Genomic DNA, 18801 nt, shown 5'->3' with positions numbered 1-18801 from the left:
AGATCCCTATTGCCACTCTTAACCCTGTTGATGTCTATGAATGCACCTGCAATAAATTCCTGTTGGTTCTGTAAGCCATGTTAATACACGTGTTCCTTGTTACCATGGGATAACATCTTGATTGCCATCACCTCTCTGGCCCCATATTGATGGAAGTGTGCTGTGTTGCCAACATAAAGAATGTAAATTTCCAAGAACTGAAACTAAGTTGATATCCGGAATATTTGCTGTCACCTCCAAATAAATTGAATTCATTCATCCCTGATGCATCTTTAAACGTGGATGTCCATGAGCAGACATACCATGCTATTCCTACTATTTCTGGAAGCATGTTGATGCCGGGGTTCTTTCTTGCCCATGGATCTGATGGCGATGTCTATCTGTCCTGCTACCAGAGATTATGTTCTTTCTTTCTAACTTGAAGAGTGTTAATTTCCCTGATCTCAAATACTATAGTAAACTATGTGGCTATCTATTTGACAAATTACCACCTAGAAACCTGTGGATATAATACATCCCTGCTTCTGTTATACATATGGATGTCCATGATTGGGAGCATAATGATAATAGTACTATTTCTGGAAGCAATGTTGATGCTACTTATCATCTTACCACTGGGCAACATGTCGAATTCAATGATCAGTCACTACCTTAAGGTTAGTGTTTGTTGTTGCCAATGTATAGAATGGTAATTTCCAAGATTTACTTAACTTTTGGAAACTAAGTTGATACACAGAATTCATACTGCCACCTGCAGCCATGCTGATGTCATTGATCACTACTGCCTTTGCAAACCATATTGATATTAATGAATGAAGCTTCCATGCATTCCTATTGGTTCTGTAAGCCATGTTGATGCTTGTGGTCCTGGTTACCATGGGATAACATCTTTGTGACAATGAGTTCTTCATTCCCTTTTCACCTTAATTATGTAAGTGTTTTGTGTTGCCAATTTGTAGAATGTAATTTCCAAGAATTGAAATACTATCAGAAACTGGGTTAATACCCTGAATACATTCACCACCTCCAAACAAGTTGAGGTCTTTAATCTCAGCTGAGTCTCTTAAACATGTGCATATCCATGGTTGGAAGGGCAATGCTATCCCTACTCCTTCTGGAATCAAGGGTTATGCTCATGATCTTCTTACCACTGGACACCATATTGATTTCCATGATCTCTCCTACTACAAGTGACAATATTAAGGTAAGTGTTTCTTTTTTGGCATTATATATAGAAAAGTAATTTCCAAGATTTAATGAACCTTTGGTAACATAGTTGATATCTGTAATTCATGCTGCCACCTGTACCCATGCTGATGTCATTGACCACTGCTGCCTCTGTTAAACTTTTTGATTTCTATGAAAGGGCCTGACAGGAATTCCTATTGTTTCTGTAAGCCATGTTGATTCATATGGTCCTTGTTACCATGGGATAACATCTTGATTGCCATGACCTCTCTGGCCCCATATGACCATACTAATTTTAGTATTCTGTGTCACCAACATAAAGAATGTAAATTTACAAGAACAATAATATAAACTGAAACTAAGTTCATATCTGGAATACTTGCTGTCACCTCCAAACACATTGAATATATTCATCACTGCTGAATTTCTAAAACATGCAGATGTCCATGAGAAGGCATACCATGTTATTCCTACTATTTCTGGAAGCCACATAATGCCAGGGTTCATTCGTGCTCATGGATCTAATGTTGATGTCTATCTGTCCTGCTACCTGAGACCATGTTGATGCAAGAGTTCTATATTTCCATCATGAAGATTGTTAATTTCCTGATCTCAACTACCGTAGTAAACTATGTTTCTATCCATTCTACGTGCTGCCAGCTGATAACTTGTGGATTTAATTGACCCCTGCTTGTTCTGTTACCCATATGGATGTCCATGATTGGAACCATAATAGTTTTCATACTACTTCTGGTAGCAGTGTTGATGCTCATGGACGTGTGAACCACTGGACACCATGTCGATTTTCATGATATCTGTTGCTACAGGTGATGATGTTAATGTAAGTGATCCTTGTTGACAATGTATACAATGGTAATTTCCAAGATTTAACCAACTTTTGGTAACTAAGTTGATACACATTATTCATGCTGCTACCTGCAGCCATACTGAGGTCATTGATCACTGATGCCTGTGCAGACCATGCTGATATTAATGAATGGAGCTCCCCTGCATTCCTATTGTTTCTGTAAGCCATGTTGATGCAGGTCTTCATTTATACCATGGGTTGACATCTTGTTGGCCATAAATTCTCCAGCCCCTTATGGCTATGTTAACCTCCATTTTGACAATATGTAGAATGGTAGTTTCCAAGATTTAGCAAGCATCAGTCACTAAGCAGATATCCATAATTCATGCTGCAACCTCCAACCATGCTGATGTCCTTGACAGCCGTTGCCAAGGTTAACCTTGTTGAGGTCTATGAAAGCCCCTCCAATGCATTCCTCTTGTTTCTGTAAGTCGTGTTGATACATGAGGTCCTTGTTACCATGAGATAACATTTTGATTACCATGACCTCCTTGGCCCCTTATGACCATATTGATGGAAGTGTTCTGTGTTGCCAATATAAAGAATGTGAAATTTTAAGAATTGAAATATCAAACAAAACCAAGTTGATATGCGCAGTATTTGCTGTCACCACCAAACAAATTGAATTAATTTATCCCTGCTGCATCTGTTATATATGAGGATGTCCATGAGCGGACATACAATGCAGTTCCTACTATTTCTGGAAACCAGGTTGATGACAGCGTTCTTTCTTGCACATGGAACTTATTTTGATGTCTATCTGTCCTCCTACCTGACAGCATGTTGGTACAAGAGTTCTGTCTTTCCATCATGAAGAAAATTAATTTCTCTGATCTCAAATACCAAAGTAAACTGTGTGGCTATTCATTCTACATTCTGCCAACTGAAACCCTGTAGATATAATACATCGCTACTGCTTCTGTGAACCAAGGGGATGTCCATGATTGGAGGCACAATGCCATTCTTATTACTTCTGGAAGCAATGTTGATGCTAATTATCTTCTACTACTTGGCACCATGTTTTTTTTCTATGATATCTCCTGCTACAAGTCACCACCTTAAGTGTTTGTTGTTGCCAGTGTGTAGAATGGTAATTTCCAAGATTTAATTAACTTTTGGTAGCTAAGTTGATACACATAATTCATACTGCCACCTGCAGCCAACCTGACGTCATTGGTCACTGCTGCCTTTGCAAACCATGTTGATATTAGTGAATAGAGCTCCCATGCATTCCTATTCATTCTGGAAGCCATGTTGATGCATGTGGTCCTTTTTACCATGGGATAACACCTTGATGACTTTGATTTCTCCATCCCCTATGACCTTATTAATGTAAGTATTCTGTATTGCCAATATGAAGAATGTAATTTTCAAGAATTGAAATACCAATAGAAACTAAGATAATAACCGAAAGACATGCCACTACCTCCAAATAAGTTGAGGTCTTTAAATCCAGCTGAGTCTTTTCAACATGTGCATGTCCATGATTGGAACTACAATACTATTCCTACTCCTTCTGAAAGCAATGTTGATGCTCATGATCTTACCACTGGACAACGGGTTGATTTCCATGATCTCTCCTGATACAAGTGACAATATTAAGATAAGTGTTCCTTTTTGGCAATATATAGAATGGTAATTCCCAAGATTTAATGAACCTTTGTTAACAAGCTTATATCTGTAAGTCATGCTGCCAACTGCACCCATGCTGATGTCATTGACTGCTGCTGCTTCTGTTAACCCTGTTGATGTCTATGAAAGGAAGTGCCATGCATTCCTATTGGTTCTGTAAGCCATGATGATTCATGTGGTTTTTGTTACCATGAGATGACATCTTTATTGCCATGACCTCTCTGGCCCCTCATGACCATATTAATGTAAATGTTCTGTGTTGGCAACAAAAAGAATGTAAATTTCCAAGAACAAAAATACCAACTGAAACTAGTTGATATCCAGAATACTTGCTGTCACCTCCAAACAAATTGAATTCATTCATCCCTGCTACATCTGTTGAACATGCGGATTTCCATGAGCAGATATATCATGCTATTTCTACTATTTCTTGGAGTCACATTGATGCCAGGGTTCTTCTTGCCCATGGATCTGATGTTGATGTCTATCTGTCCTGCTTCCTGAGACCATGTTCATGCAAGAGATCTGTCTTTTCAACATGAAGAAAGTTAATTTCCCTGATCTCTAATAACATAGCAAACTATGTGGCTATCCATTCAACATTCTGCCACCTGAAAACTTGTGGATTTAATGGATTCCTGCTGCTTTTGTTACCCATATGGATGTCCATGTTTGGAAATATAATTCTTACTACTTCTGGTAGCAGTGTTGATGCTCATAGTCTTCTAATCCACTGGACATCATGTTGATATCCATGATCTCTGTTTCTACAGGTGATTATGTTAATGTAGACTTTAATTGTTGCAAATGTATAGAATGGTAATTTACATAATTTAACCAACTTTGATGATAACTGAGTTGGTACACATAATTCATACTAGTACCTGCAGCCATGCTGATGTCATTGATCACTGATGCCTTTGCAAACCCTGCTGATATTAATGAATGGCACTCCCCTGCATTTCTATTGTTTCTGTAAGCCATGTTGATGCAGGTGTTCCTTTATATCATGGGTTAACATAATGATTGCCATAAATTCCCCAGCCCCTTATGCCCATATTCAGGCAAGTGTTTCTTTTTGGCAATCTGTAGAATGGTAATTACCAAGATTTAAGAAGCATTTGTAACTAAGCAGATATCCATAATTCATGCTTCCATCTCCAACCATGTTGATGTCACTGATCTCTGTTGCAACTTTTAACTTTGTTGATATCTATGAATGCACTTCCAATGCATTTCTGTTGTTTCTGTGAGCTATGTTGATGAATGTGGTCTTTGTTACCATGAGATAACATTTTGATTGCCATGCCCTCTCTGGCCCTTTATGTTCATATGGATGGAAGTGTTCTTTGTTGACAACACAGAGACTGTAAATTTCCAAAAATTCAAATAGCAACTGAATCTAAGTTTGTATCCAGACTATTTGCTGTCACCTCCAAACAATTTGAATTCTTTCATCCCTGCTCCATCTCTTAAACATGTGGATGTCCATGAGCAGACATACAATGTTATTTCTACTATTTCTGAAACCCACAATGATTCAAGGATTCTTTCTTGCCCATGGATCTGATGTTGATGTCTATCTGTCTTCCTACTGGAAATCATGTTGGTGGTATATCCATCATGAAGAAAGTTAATTTCTCTCATCTCAACTACCAAAGTAAACTGTGTGGCTATTCATTCTATATTTTACCACCTGAAACACTGTGGATATAATACATCCCTATTGCTTCTGTTAACTATGTGGATGCCCATGATTGGAGGCACAATACCATTCCTACTACTCCAGAAGCAATATTGATGCTCATTATCTTCTTTCCACTGGGCAACATGTTCATTTCTATGATCTCTCCTGCTACAAGTCACCACCTTAAGGTAAGTGTTTGTTGTTGCCAATGTATAGGATGATAATTTCCAAGATTTAACCAGCTTTTGATTCACATTATTCATGCTGCCACCTGCCACCATGCTGATGTCATTGATCACTGCTGCAATTGCAAACCCTGTTGATATTAATGAATGAAGCTCCCATGCATTCCTATTAGTTCTGTAAGCCATGTCGATGCATGTGGTCATTTTTACCAAGGGACAACAGCTTGATTGCTATGAATTCTCCATCCTCTTAACACGTTATTTATGTAAGAGTTCTGTTTTGCCAATATGAATAATGTAATTTTCAAGATTCGAAATACTCACAGAAACTGGGTTAATATCTTGAATACATGCTGCTACCTCCAAACAATTTGAGTTCATTAATTCTAGCTGACTCTATTATAAATGTGCATGTCCATTATTGGAAATACAATGCTATCTATTCCTATGCTTCTTGGAAGCAATATTGATGCTCCTGATCTTCTTACCACTGGACACCATGTTGACTTCCTTGATTTCTCATGCTTCAAGTGACCATGTTAAGGTAAGTGTACCTTTTTGGCAATATATAGAATGGTAATTACTGAGATTTAATGAACTTTTGTTGACATAGCTGATACTTGTAATTCATGATGATGTCATTGACTCCTGCTGTCTCGTTAACCTTGTTGATGTCTATTAAAGGACCTAATAGGAATTCCTAATGTTTCGCTAAGCCATGTTGATGCATTTGTTCCTTGTTACCATGTCATAATATCGTGATTGCCATGACTCCTCTGGACACTTATGACCATATTTATGTATATGTTCTGTGTTGCCAACATAAAGAATGTAAATTTCCAAGAACAAAAATACCAACAGAAACTAAGTTGACATTTGGAATAATTGTCACCTCCAACCAAATTGCATTCATTCATCCCTTTTGAATCTGTTAAACATGTGGATGTCCATGAGAAGACATACCATGCTATTCCTACTATTTCTGGAAGCTATGTTGATGCCAGGATTCTTTCTTGCCCATGGATCTGATGTTGATGTCCATATGTTCTCCTACCTGAGGCCATGTTGATGCAAGTGTTCTGTCTTTTCAACAAAAAAGAATGTTAATTTCCCTAGTTTCAACTCCCATAGTATACTATGTGGCTATCCATTCAACATTCTACCACCTGAAATCTTGTGGATTCAATTGTTCCATGCTGCTTCCAATGTCCATATGAATGTCCGTGAGTGGAACTATAATGCTTTTCCTACTACATATGGTAGCAGTGTTGATGCTCATGGTCTTGTAAACCACTGGACACCATGTTGATTTTCATGATATCCGTTGCTACAGGTGATGATGTTAATGTAAGTGCTATTTGTTGCCAATGTATAGAATGAAAATTTCCAAGATTTAACCAAATTTTGTTAACTAGTAGATACACATAATTCATGCTGCCACCTGCAGTCATGCTGATGTCATTGATCACTGCTGCCTTTGCAAACCCCGCTGACATTAATGAATGGAGCTCCCCTGCATTCCTATTGGTTCTGTAAGCCTTGTTGATACAGGTGGTCCTTTATACCATGAGTTAATATCTTGATTGCCATAAATTCTCAATCCCCTTATGGCCATATTAAGGCAAGGGTTTTTGTTTGGCAATGTGTAGAATGGTAATCTTCAAGATTTAATAAGAATTGGCAACTAAGCAGATATCCCTAATTCATGCTACCATCTAATACCATGCTGATATCCTTGACACCCGTTGCCACTGTTAATAATGTTGCTGTCTATGAATGCACCTCCAATGCATTCCTATTGGTTCTGTAAGCCATGTTGATGAGTGTGGTCATTATTACTGTTGGATAACACCTTGATTGCTTGAATTCTCCATCCCCTTATCACCATATTGATGGAAGTGTTCTGTGTTACTCATATGAAGAAAGTAATATCCAAGAATTGAAATACTAACAGAAACTAAGTTAGTATCCTGATTGCATGCTGCTAACTCCAAACAAGTTGAGGTCTTTAAACCCAGCTGAGTCTCTTAAACATATGCATGTCCATGATTGGAACTACAATGCTATTCCTACTCCTTCTGGAAGCAATGTTGATGCTCATGATCTTCTAACCACTGGACACCATGGTGACTTCCAAGATCTCTCCTGATATAAGTGACCGTATTAAGGTAAGTGTACATTTATGGCAATATATACAATGATAATTTCAGGGTGATTTAATGAACTTTTGTTACCTAGGCTAATATCTGTATTTTATGCTGCCACCTGTACCCATGCTGATGTCTTTGACTGCTGCTGCCTCTGTTAACCTTCTTGATGTCTATGAAAGGGCCTGACAGGAATTCCTATTGTTTGTGTAAGCCATGTTGATGCATATGATCCTTGTTACTGAGGGATTGCATCTTGATTGCCAAGCCCTCTCTGGCCCTATATGACCATATTAATGTAAGTGTTTTGTATTGCCAACATAAAGAATGTAAATTCCGAAAAACAAAATTACCAACAGAAACTAAGTGGATATCCGGAATACTTGCTGTAACCTCCAAACAATTTGAATTCATTCATCCTTGCTGCATCTTTTAAGCATGCGAATATCTATGAGCAGATATATCATGCTATTCCTACTATTTCTGGAAGTCACATTGATGCCAGGGTTTTCTCTTGCCCATGGGTCTGATATTTATGTCTGTTTGTCCTACTACCTGAGAACATATTGATGCAAGAGATCTGTCTTTCCAACATGAAGAATGTTAATTTCCCTGATCTCAACTACCATAGTAAACTATGTGGCTATCCATTCTACGTGCTGCCACACGATATCTTGTGCATTTACCTGATCCCTGCTGCTTCCATGACCCATATGGATAACCATGATTGGAACTATAATGCTTTTCCTACTACTTCTGGTAGCAGTGTTGATGCTCATGGTCTAATAAACCACCGGACACCATGGTAATTTCCATGATTTAACCAAGTTTGGTACCTGAGTTGGTACACATAATTCATACTATCACCTGCAGCCATGCTGATGTCATTGATCACTGATGCCTTTGCAAACCCTGCTGATATTAATGAATGGAGCTCCCATGCATTCCTATTGTTTCTGTAAGCCATGTTGATGCAGGTCTTCCTTTATAACATGGGTTAACATCTTGATTGCCTAAATTCTCTAGCCCATTATGGCCATTTTAAAGCAAGGGTTCCTTTTTGGCAATGTGTAGAATGGTAATTTCCAAGATTTAACAATCATTGTTTACTAAGCAGATATCCATAATTCATGCTTCCATCTCCAACCATGCTGATGTCATTGATCCCTGTTGCCACTGTTAACCCTGTTGATGTCTATGAATGCACCTGCAATGCATTACTGTTGGTTCTGTAAACCGTGTTGATGCATGTGGTCCTTGTTACCATGGGATAACATCTTGATTGCCATGACCTGTCTGGCCCCTTATGACCTTTTTGATGTAAGTGTTCTGTTTTGCTAAGAATTCAAATACCAACTGAAACTAACTTGATATCTGGATTATTTGCTGTCACCTCCAAACAAATCGAATTCATTTATTCCAGCTGCATGTGTTAAACATGTAGATGTCCATGAGCAGACATACCATGCCATTCCTTCTATTTCTGGAAGCCACATTGATGCCAGGATTCTCTCTTGCCCCTGGATCTGATGTTGATGTCTATCTGTCCTCCTACCTGACATCATGTTGGTGCACGAATTCTGTCTTTCCATCATGAAGAAAGTTAATTTTCTAATCTCAACTACCAAAGTAAACTGTGTGGCTATCCATTCTACATTTTCCACCTGAAACACTGTTAACCATGTGAATGATCATGATTGGAGGCACAATTGCATTTTACTATTCCAGAAACAATATTGATGCTCATTATCTTGTTGCCACTGGGCAACATGTTGATTTCTATGATCTCTCCTCCTACAAGTCACCACCTTAAGGTAAGTGTTTGTTGTTGCCAATGTATAGAATGGTAATTCCCAAGATTTAACTAACTTTTGGTAACTAAGTTGATACACATAATTCATACTGCCACCTGCAGCCATGCTGATGCCATTGATTATTGATGCCTTTGCAAACCCATTTGATATTAATGAATGGATCTCTCATGCATTCCTATTGGTACTGTAAGCCATGTTGATGCATGTGGTCCTTCTTACCATCAGATAACACCTTGATTGCTTTCAATTCTCCATCCCCTCACACCTTATTTTTGTAAGGGTTCTGTATTGGCAATATGAAGAATGTATGTATCAAGAATTGAAATACTAACAGAAACTAAGTTAATATCCTGAATACATGCTGCTACCTCCAAGCAAGTTGAGGTCATTAAACCCAGCTGTGTCTCTTAAACATGTGCATGTCCATGATTGGAACTACAATGCTTTTCCTACTCCTTCTGGAAGCAATGTTTTTGCTCATGATCTTCCTACCACTTGACCCCAGGTTGATTTCCATGATCTCTCCTCTTACAAATGAAAATATTAAGGTAAGTGTCTTTTTTGTCAATATATAGAATGGTAATTCCTACGATTTAATGAACCTTTGGTAATGTAGCTGATATCTGTAATTCATGCTGCCACCTGCACCCATGCTGATGTCATTTACCATTGTTGCCTCTGTTAATCTTTTTGATTTCTATGAAAGGGCCTGACAGGAATTCCTATTGTTTGTGTAAGCCATGTTGATTCATATTGTCCTAGTTACTGTGGGATAACATTGTGATTGCCATGACCTCTCTGGCCCCTTGTGACCATATTCCTGGAAGTGTTCTGTGTTTCCAGCATGAAGAATGTAAATTTCCAAGTACAAAAATAGCAACTGAAACTAATTTGATATCTGGAATACTTGTTGTCACCTCCAAACAAATTAAATCTTTCATCCCTGCTGCATCTTTTAATCATGCAGATGTCCATGAGCAGACATACTATACTATTCCTACTATTTCTGGAATCCATGTTGATGCCAGGGTTCTTTTTGCCCATGGATCTGATATTGATGTCTATCTGTCCTCCTACCTGATATCATGTTGATGTAAGAGTTCTGTCTTTCTAACATGAAGAATGTTAATTTCCCTGATCTCAACTACCATAGTAAACTATGTGGCTATCCATTCAACATGCTACCACCTGAAACCTTGTGGATTTTATTGATCCATGCTGCTTTTGATACCCATATACATGTCCATGATTGGAACTATAATGCATTTTCTAATACTTCTGGTATCAGATTGATGCTCATGGTCTTGTTAACCACTGGATGTCATATGGATTTCCATGATCTCTGTTTCTACAGGTGATGAAGCTAATATAAGTGTTCCTTGTTGCCAATGTATAGAATGATAATTTCCAAGATTTAACCAACTTTTGGTAACTAAGTTATGCTGCCAACTGCAGCCATGCTGATGTCATTGATCACTACTACTTTTGCAAACCCTGCTTATAATAATGAATGGAGCTCCCCTGCAATCCTATTGGTTTTATAAGCCATGTTGATGCAGGTGGTCCTTTATACAATGGGTTAATATCATCTTTGCCATAAATTCACAAGCCCCTTATGGCCATATTAAGGCAAGTGGTCCTTTTTGACATTGTGTAAAATGGTAATTTCCAAGATTTAACAAGCATCAGTAACTAAGCAGATATCCCTAATTCATGCTACAACCTACAAACATGTGGATGTCATTGGTCCCTGTTGCCAATATTAACCCTTTTGTTGTCTATGAATGTACATCCAATGCATTCCTATTGATTCTGTAAGCCACGTTGATGCATGTGGTCCTTATTACCATGGGATAACACCTCCATTGCTTTCAATTCTCCATTCCCTTATCACCTTATTTGTGTAAGTATTCTGTGTTGCACATATAATGAATGTAATTTCCAAGAATTGATCTACTAACAGAAACTAAGTTAATATCCTGAATACATGATGTTACCTCCAAACAAGTTGAGGTCTTTAAATCCAGCTGAGTCTCTTAAACATGTGCATATCCATGGTTGGAAGGGCAATGCTATTCTTACTCCTTCTGGGAGCAATGTTGATGTTCATGATCTTACCACTGGGCACCAGGTTGATTTCTATGATCTCTTCTGCTACAAGTCATCATGTAAGGTAAGTGTACCTTTTTGGCAATATATAGAATAGTAATTCCCCAGATTTAATGAACCTTTGTTAAGTTAGCTGATATCTGTAATTCATGCTGCCACCTGCACCCATGCTGATGTCATTGACTCCTGCTGCCTCTGTTAACCTTGATAATGTTTATGAAACTACCTGTCTTACATTGCTATTGTTTTGTAAGCCATGTAGATGCATGTGGTCCCTGTTACCATGGGATAACATCTTGATTGCCATTACCTCTCTGGCTTGTTATGACCATATTAATGTAAATGTTCCATGCTGCCATCATAAAGAATGTAAATTTCTAAGAACAAAAATACCAACTGAAGGACTCAGTCCCTGGACTGACTCTACCAGGTCAACCCCGGTCCTCGCGGGAGACCTTGATCTGGAGGAGGTGGGAATGGGGGGTGGGCTCAGGGGAGGGGTGGGTGAGAGGGGGAGAACAGGGGAATCTGTTGCTATTATGTTGAACTGAATGGTGTTGTAAAATAATAATAATAATAAAAAAATAGATTTAAAAAAATACCAACTGAAACTAAGTTGATATCTGGAATACTTGCTGTCACTTGCAAACTATTTGAATTTGTCATCCCTACTGCATACTTTAGTCATTAATGTCTGTGACCAGACATATCATGCTTTTCCTACTATTTCTAGCAGCATGTTGATGCCAGGGTTCTTTTCTTGGCCATGGATCTGATGTTGATGTCCATCAGTCCGGCTACTTTGGACTATGTTCTGTCTTTCCATGATGAAGAAAGTTAATTTCCCTGCTTCCATCTACCAAAGTAAACTATGTGGCTATCCTTTCAACATGCTGCTACCTGAAAACCTTGTGGATTTACTTGATCCCTGCTACTTCTTTTACCCATATGGATATCCATTTTTAGAACTATAATGCATTTCCTACTTCTGGTAGCAGTGTTGATGCTCATGCTTTTGTAAACAACTTGACACCATGTTGGTTTCCATGATCTCTCCTGATACAGGTATTTATGTTAATGTAGGCGTTACTTATTGCCAATGTATAGAATGGTAATTTCCAAGATTTAATGAACTTTTGGTAACTAGTTGATACATATTATTCATGCTCTCACCTGCAGCCATGCTGATGTTATTGACCACTGATGCTTTTGCAAACCCTGTTGATATTAATGAATGGAGCTCCCCTGTATTCCTATTGGTTTTGTAATCCACGTTGGTGCAGGTGGTCTTTTGAATCATGGGCTAACATCTTGATTGCCATAAATTCTCTAGTCCCTTATGACCATATTAAGGCAAGTGTTCCTTTTTGGCAATGTGTAGAATGGTAATTTCCAAGATGTATCAAGCATTGGTAAATAAACAAATATCCATATTTCATGCTGCCACATCCTAACATGCTGATCTCATTGATCCCTTTTGCTACTGGTAACCCTGTTGATTTCTATGAATGTACCTGTAATGCATTTGTTGTTTCTCTAAGCCATGTCCTTATTACCATGGGATAACACCTTGATTGCTTTCAATTCTCCATCACCTTATCACCTTATTTATGTAAGTGTTCCTTTACCCATATGAAGAATGTAATTTCCAAGAATTGATATACTAACAGAAACTAAGTGAATATCCTGAATACATGCTGCTACCTCCAAACAAGTTGAGGTCTTTAATCTCAGCCTAGTCTCTTAAATATATTCACGACCATGATTGGAACTATAATGCTATTCCTCCTCCTTCTGGAAGCAATGTTGATGCTCATGATCTTCCTACCACTATGATCTTTCCTCCTACAAGTTACCATGCTAATGTAAGTGTTCTTTTTTGGCAACATATTGAATGGTAATTGCTAAAATTTAATGAACCTTTGGTAACTTAGCTGGTGTCTGTAATTCATCTTTACATGTGCACTCATGCTGATGTCATTGAACCCTGCTGCCTCTATTTACCTTGTTCATGTCTAGGAAAGGACCTTTCGGGCATTCCTTTGGTTCTGTAAGCCATTTTGATGCATGTGGTCCTTGTTTTAATGGGATAACATCTTGATTGCCCTGACCTCTCTGACCCCTTACGGCCATATTAAGGTAAGTGTACATTTTGCCAACATGAGGAATGTAAATTTTCATGATCTGAAATACCAACTGAAGGTAAGTTGATATCCGGAATACTTGCTGCTACCTCCATATAAATTGAATTCATTTATCCCTGCTGCATCTGGTAAACATGGGGATGTCCAGAATCCATTGTCTTATGGAATTTCTGGCATTACTGGAAGCCATGTGGATGCCTGTGGTCCTTCTTGCCAGTATATTCCATGTAGATTTCCTTGAAATCTTGCCACCTGTGTCAATGTTCATGTTAAGTGTTCTGTGCTCTCAATGTGAAGAACATTAATTTCCAAGAATAAAACCACCAACTGAAACTGTGGTGATATACAGAATACATGGTGCCACCTCCAAACATGTTGAAGTCATTGATCCCTTCTGCCTCTGATGGACATATTGGTGTTTATGATTCTAATTGTGATATTCCTAGTACATTTGAAATCCATGATGATGCCCATCATATTTGTACCAGTGGATACCATATTGTGTTTTGTGATCTCTCCTGCTGTCTTTACCTTGTTAAATTAAATGTTCTCTCACCAACATGAAGAATATTAAGTTCCAAATTTTAATGATTGAAATGTTAAATTCCAAGATATTGCTAATCTTGGAAACTAATTTTATATCCATAATTCTTGGTGTCATCTGAATCTGTGATCATTTTATTGATCCCTCTTGTCTCTGTTAACCATGTTGATGCCTATGATCAGAACTTCCATGCTATTCTTATTCCTTCTGGAAGCCATGTTGATTCCCCTGCTCCTTGTTATCTCTAGATAACGTCTTGATATTGGTGACTTGTGTGGTCAATTATGACCATATTAAGATAAATTTTCTGTTATTTCATCATGAACAAAGTAAATTTCTAAGAATTCAAGTATCATCTGAAAATAAGTTAATATCCATTATTCATGCTGCTGTCTATAAACATGTTGATGCCATTGTTTCCTGCCCCCGCTTAACAGTTTTGATGTCCATGATCAGACATTCCATGGTATTCCTACTATTTCTGGGAGGCATGTTAATGCCTGTGGTTCTTCTTGCTGCTCAATATGAAGTTTATATCTATCTTTCCTGCCATTGTTTTGTGAATGAGAAAAATGTTAATTTTCAAGATTTAATGTGCAGTCTGAAAATAAGTTGAAATCTATGATTCATGCTGCCACCTGCAACCATGTTGATGTCATTGATCCAACTCTGTTAATCAAATTGATATCTAACATAGGCCATCATGCTATTCCTGCTTCTTCTGGAAGCCATGTAGATGCCTGTGTTCCTTCTTAACCACTACATACATTGTTGATGTCCAATAACTCTCCTGCCCCTTGTGACTACAATAAATTATTGTTCTGTGTTATCAACATGCAGAATGTTAATTTGCAAGATTTATCCCACCATGCAAATGTAAGATGAAATCCATTATTCATGGTGCCACCTGAAACCATGTTGATGCCATTGATCCCATGTGCCTCTGTTAACCAAATTGATGTCCATTATTGAATGACCTACCATGCTCTTCCTACTATTTCTGGAAGCCTTGTTGATGCTTGTGGTCTTTCTTACTGTAGATATGACATTGATGTCCATATCCTTAGAGATATTCTGCTACCTGAGACCCTACTGATGCAAGAGTTCTGTGCTGCCAACGTGATGAATGTTAATTGCCATGATCTCAGCTACCATCTGAAACTGGTGATATTTACATGCTACCACCTGCAAACTTGTTGATGACATTGATACCTGCTGTTCTCTTTATCATGTTCATGAGCTTTCCTATGCTATTCCTATTGGTTTGAAGTCCATGTTGATGCCTTATGTCACGTTTTGCTCCTGGATAAGGTGTTGATGTTGATGTCCATGTTCTGTCCTGCCACCTGAGACCAAACTGAGGTAAGTATTCTGTGCTGCCCACATGAATTATGTTGACTTTCTTGATCCCACATGCCATCCAGAACTAATTTAATACTCCTGATGCATGCTACTGCAGGAAATCATGTTGATGTCACTGTTCTTTGCTGCATCTTCTAATTGTGTTGATGTTCATCATCCAACCTACTGTCCATACTTTGTTGATGTTCCTGATCTATGTTGTAGCTGTCAAACATGTTGAGGTTAATGAACTTTCTGACCATTGTAACCATATTGATGTCTACAGTGTACAGTGTCATCAGAAACATTGTTGAAGTCAATTCTCCATAGTGCTACCTTAGACCCAGTTCAAGTAAGATTCCTGTGTTCCTCATGTGTACAATATTGATTTCGATGAACTGTCTGCCACCTGAAACTAAGTTGATATCCATGATCTATACTGACACAGGCAACCATGTTGATGTGAGTGATTCTCGCTGCCTCTCTTAACCTTGCTGATGTCCATGATTCCACCCGTCATCTGAAACTTTGTTGATGTCACTGATCTTTGCTGTTGCTGTCAATCATGTTGATGCTACTGAAACTTGCTTCCACTTGTAACCATACTACTGTCTCTAGTCTGTTATAATCTGTGACAATTCTGAAATCAATGGTATATACTACCACCTGAGACCCACTTCAGGTAAGTGCCCTGTGTTGGCACTGTATACAATGTTGATTTCTGTGATTTGTCTGCCACCTGTAACTAAGTTGATGTTTATGATCCGCCACAGGAAACCAACCATGTTGATGTCACTGATCTTTGTTTCCTGTTTTGACCATGTGGATGTCCATTATCTGACTTAACATCTAAAATTTTGTTGATGTCACTCATTCATGCTGCCGCTGATAACCATGTTTATGGCCATAGTCTTTGTTGGTATCTTAGACCTTGTGAATGTCCATTGTCCATGTTGCCACCTGAGTCCATGATCATGACCAAGATGACTTTAGTCTTTGCTGCTGTCAGCCATAATGTCGATGTCTCTGATTGGTGCTGCTACTGGGGACTAGGTCAATATGAATGATCTGAGCTGCCAACAGAAACTATTTTGACATCATTAAGCCATCCTTGGGCTGGAGACCATGTTGAAATCTTTGTCCTTGATGCCACCAAATACTATGTTTATGTTCATGCTCTGGGTTGCATGCTGAAGACCAGTTGGATATCCATGACCCAGGTGCTGATGGAGACTGTGTCGATGTCTGTGGTCAGTACTGCCACAAGAAGACATCTTGATAGTGATCTGTGATGCCTCCCTTAAACATGTTATGTTGGTGATCTGTGTTGATATCCTGGGCCAGATGGATGGCAGTTATCCAAGCTGTCACCAGAAATCTTGTGGACCATGATCCGTGCTGCTCCTGGAAACCCTCTAGAAGTCTATGATTCATTCTGCTGCTGGAAACCATGTGGAAGGCCTTCATCTGTACTGCCACTGCCTTCTATGTGCAAGGAACTTCTTTTGCAGTAGTATCAATGACTGTAGAATCATAACTGAAATTCACACGGACATTGAAGGCTTCTTTGCCACCATCCCTCCAAAAAAGAAAATCTAGACTTGATCTTATTGGAGAGTTTTTGAAAGTTGTAATAAAAATACTTAACTGTAGCTCTTCACAGTTGATAGCTTCAGGCAGGGGTTGGGAAAGAACTCCTCTTTGAAGGGCTGGCTACTGCAAATTTGACCATGCTCCAATGAGTATAAGGAGAATACCAATTGGACTTGTTATATTGTATTTTTGCTCTTCTGGGGGAGGATGCCACAAGGGTCAGAGGGTGGACCTGGGAGGACCTGGAATCAAGTGTGATTGAGGTATGTTGTATGACATTCTCAAATGATTAATAAAATATTAAGTTGGGAAAATAAAAATGTGTTAAATAGTATGTATTTTAAATTTGGCCTACAAGTGATTGCTTATTTTAACTATATGACTTGAACCACAGCCTAACTATCTTAGCCATTGTTCTGGTGGTGTAAAGAGACACCATGATCAAAGAGACTATTACAAGGGTAAGTATTTAATCTGGGGCTTGTTTTCAGTGTCAGAGGTTTAGGCCATTATCATCATGGCGGGAAACATGCTGGCATGCCGGCAGATTCTGGAGCAGAAGTTGAAAACTACATCCTTATCCATAATCAGAGAGAGAAAAGTGTTTGGACTTGGCATGGTCTTTTGAACCCTCACTGCCCACTCCCAGTGACACACTTCCTCCTACATGGCCCCACTTCCTAAATCAAGCATTCAAGTATATGAGCCTAGGGATGCCATTCTTATACAAACCATCACATTATCTTAGAACACTTTTTAAATTTTTTTTATTCTTTCTAGAGCTTATACATTTAGACAAAATATTTTTATTTTATCTATTGACCATTTCTTTCCTTCAACTCCCTGTAGTGGTCCCAGTATGTCATCTTCTCAACTTCATGCATTCTCTTTTTTTATTAATAACCCTCTGAGTCCACTTAGTGTTGCCCATGTGCCCATGTGTCTGAGTCCACCTACTGGAGCATGGACAATCTAACAGAGGCCATTTCTACAAAAGGAGTGACTTTCCCTTTCTCAGAAGCCATCAGTTGCTCATAGCCCCTCCAATGGTGTGCCATTAGACACATCCTTCACAATTCATGTTAGAACTTTAAAGAGTTTGATCTTGAGTAGGTAGACAAAAGTACTCTTAATTGGACTATGCAGCAGTTATGTTATTTACAGAAATCTGCATTTCAAATCTCTGACTCGGTTGTCTATTCAATTCTTTTTGCATGCTTTTCTGTGATATCCTCATGACTTTTGTTGAGTGAATGGCAATATAGCAGATTCTTCCATGGTTGAGCTCTCAGTTTCTTTTACTCTGTATTTTGACCAGCTATGAGTCTTTGCCTTAATGGCAATACTGTGAAAAAGAAGTGTCTCAAGAGATATTGAGACCATTATTAGAAAAAGTACAGAGACAAACTAGTCAAACTAGTGGAAACACATGAACTGTGCACCAATAGCTGAAGAGCCCCTGTGGTACTGGATTAGGACCTCTGGATAAGTGAGACAGTTTTAGCTTGAACTGAATTGGGGCCCCACATGCACTGGGACCAGGACCTGT

The 18801-nt window shown here is 38.6% G+C and overlaps 1 long non-coding RNA gene across 3 annotated transcripts; it reads left to right on the top strand.

Moving 5' to 3' along the window:
* The first annotated feature begins 6194 nt into the window (after positions 1 to 6194).
* Positions 6195 to 17572, top strand: LOC121825757 (uncharacterized). 3 transcript variants are annotated; one of them, XR_013048302.1, is made up of 7 exons: positions 6195 to 11694; positions 13365 to 13495; positions 13650 to 13769; positions 15359 to 15680; positions 15778 to 16011; positions 16108 to 16341; positions 16433 to 17572. It is a non-coding gene; the product is annotated as an uncharacterized LOC121825757 (long non-coding RNA). The 3 variants fall into 3 exon arrangements; XR_013048303.1 differs by lacking the exon at positions 13650 to 13769; XR_006068120.2 differs by lacking the exon at positions 15778 to 16011 and having other exon boundaries at positions 13650 to 15680.
* The last annotated feature ends 1229 nt before the right edge of the window (positions 17573 to 18801 follow it).

This window comes from Peromyscus maniculatus, chromosome X (assembly GCF_049852395.1).
Source record: "Peromyscus maniculatus bairdii isolate BWxNUB_F1_BW_parent chromosome X, HU_Pman_BW_mat_3.1, whole genome shotgun sequence".
NCBI classification, from domain to species: Eukaryota; Metazoa; Chordata; class Mammalia; order Rodentia; family Cricetidae; genus Peromyscus; species Peromyscus maniculatus.
This window is presented reverse-complemented; position numbering and strand designations above follow the sequence as displayed.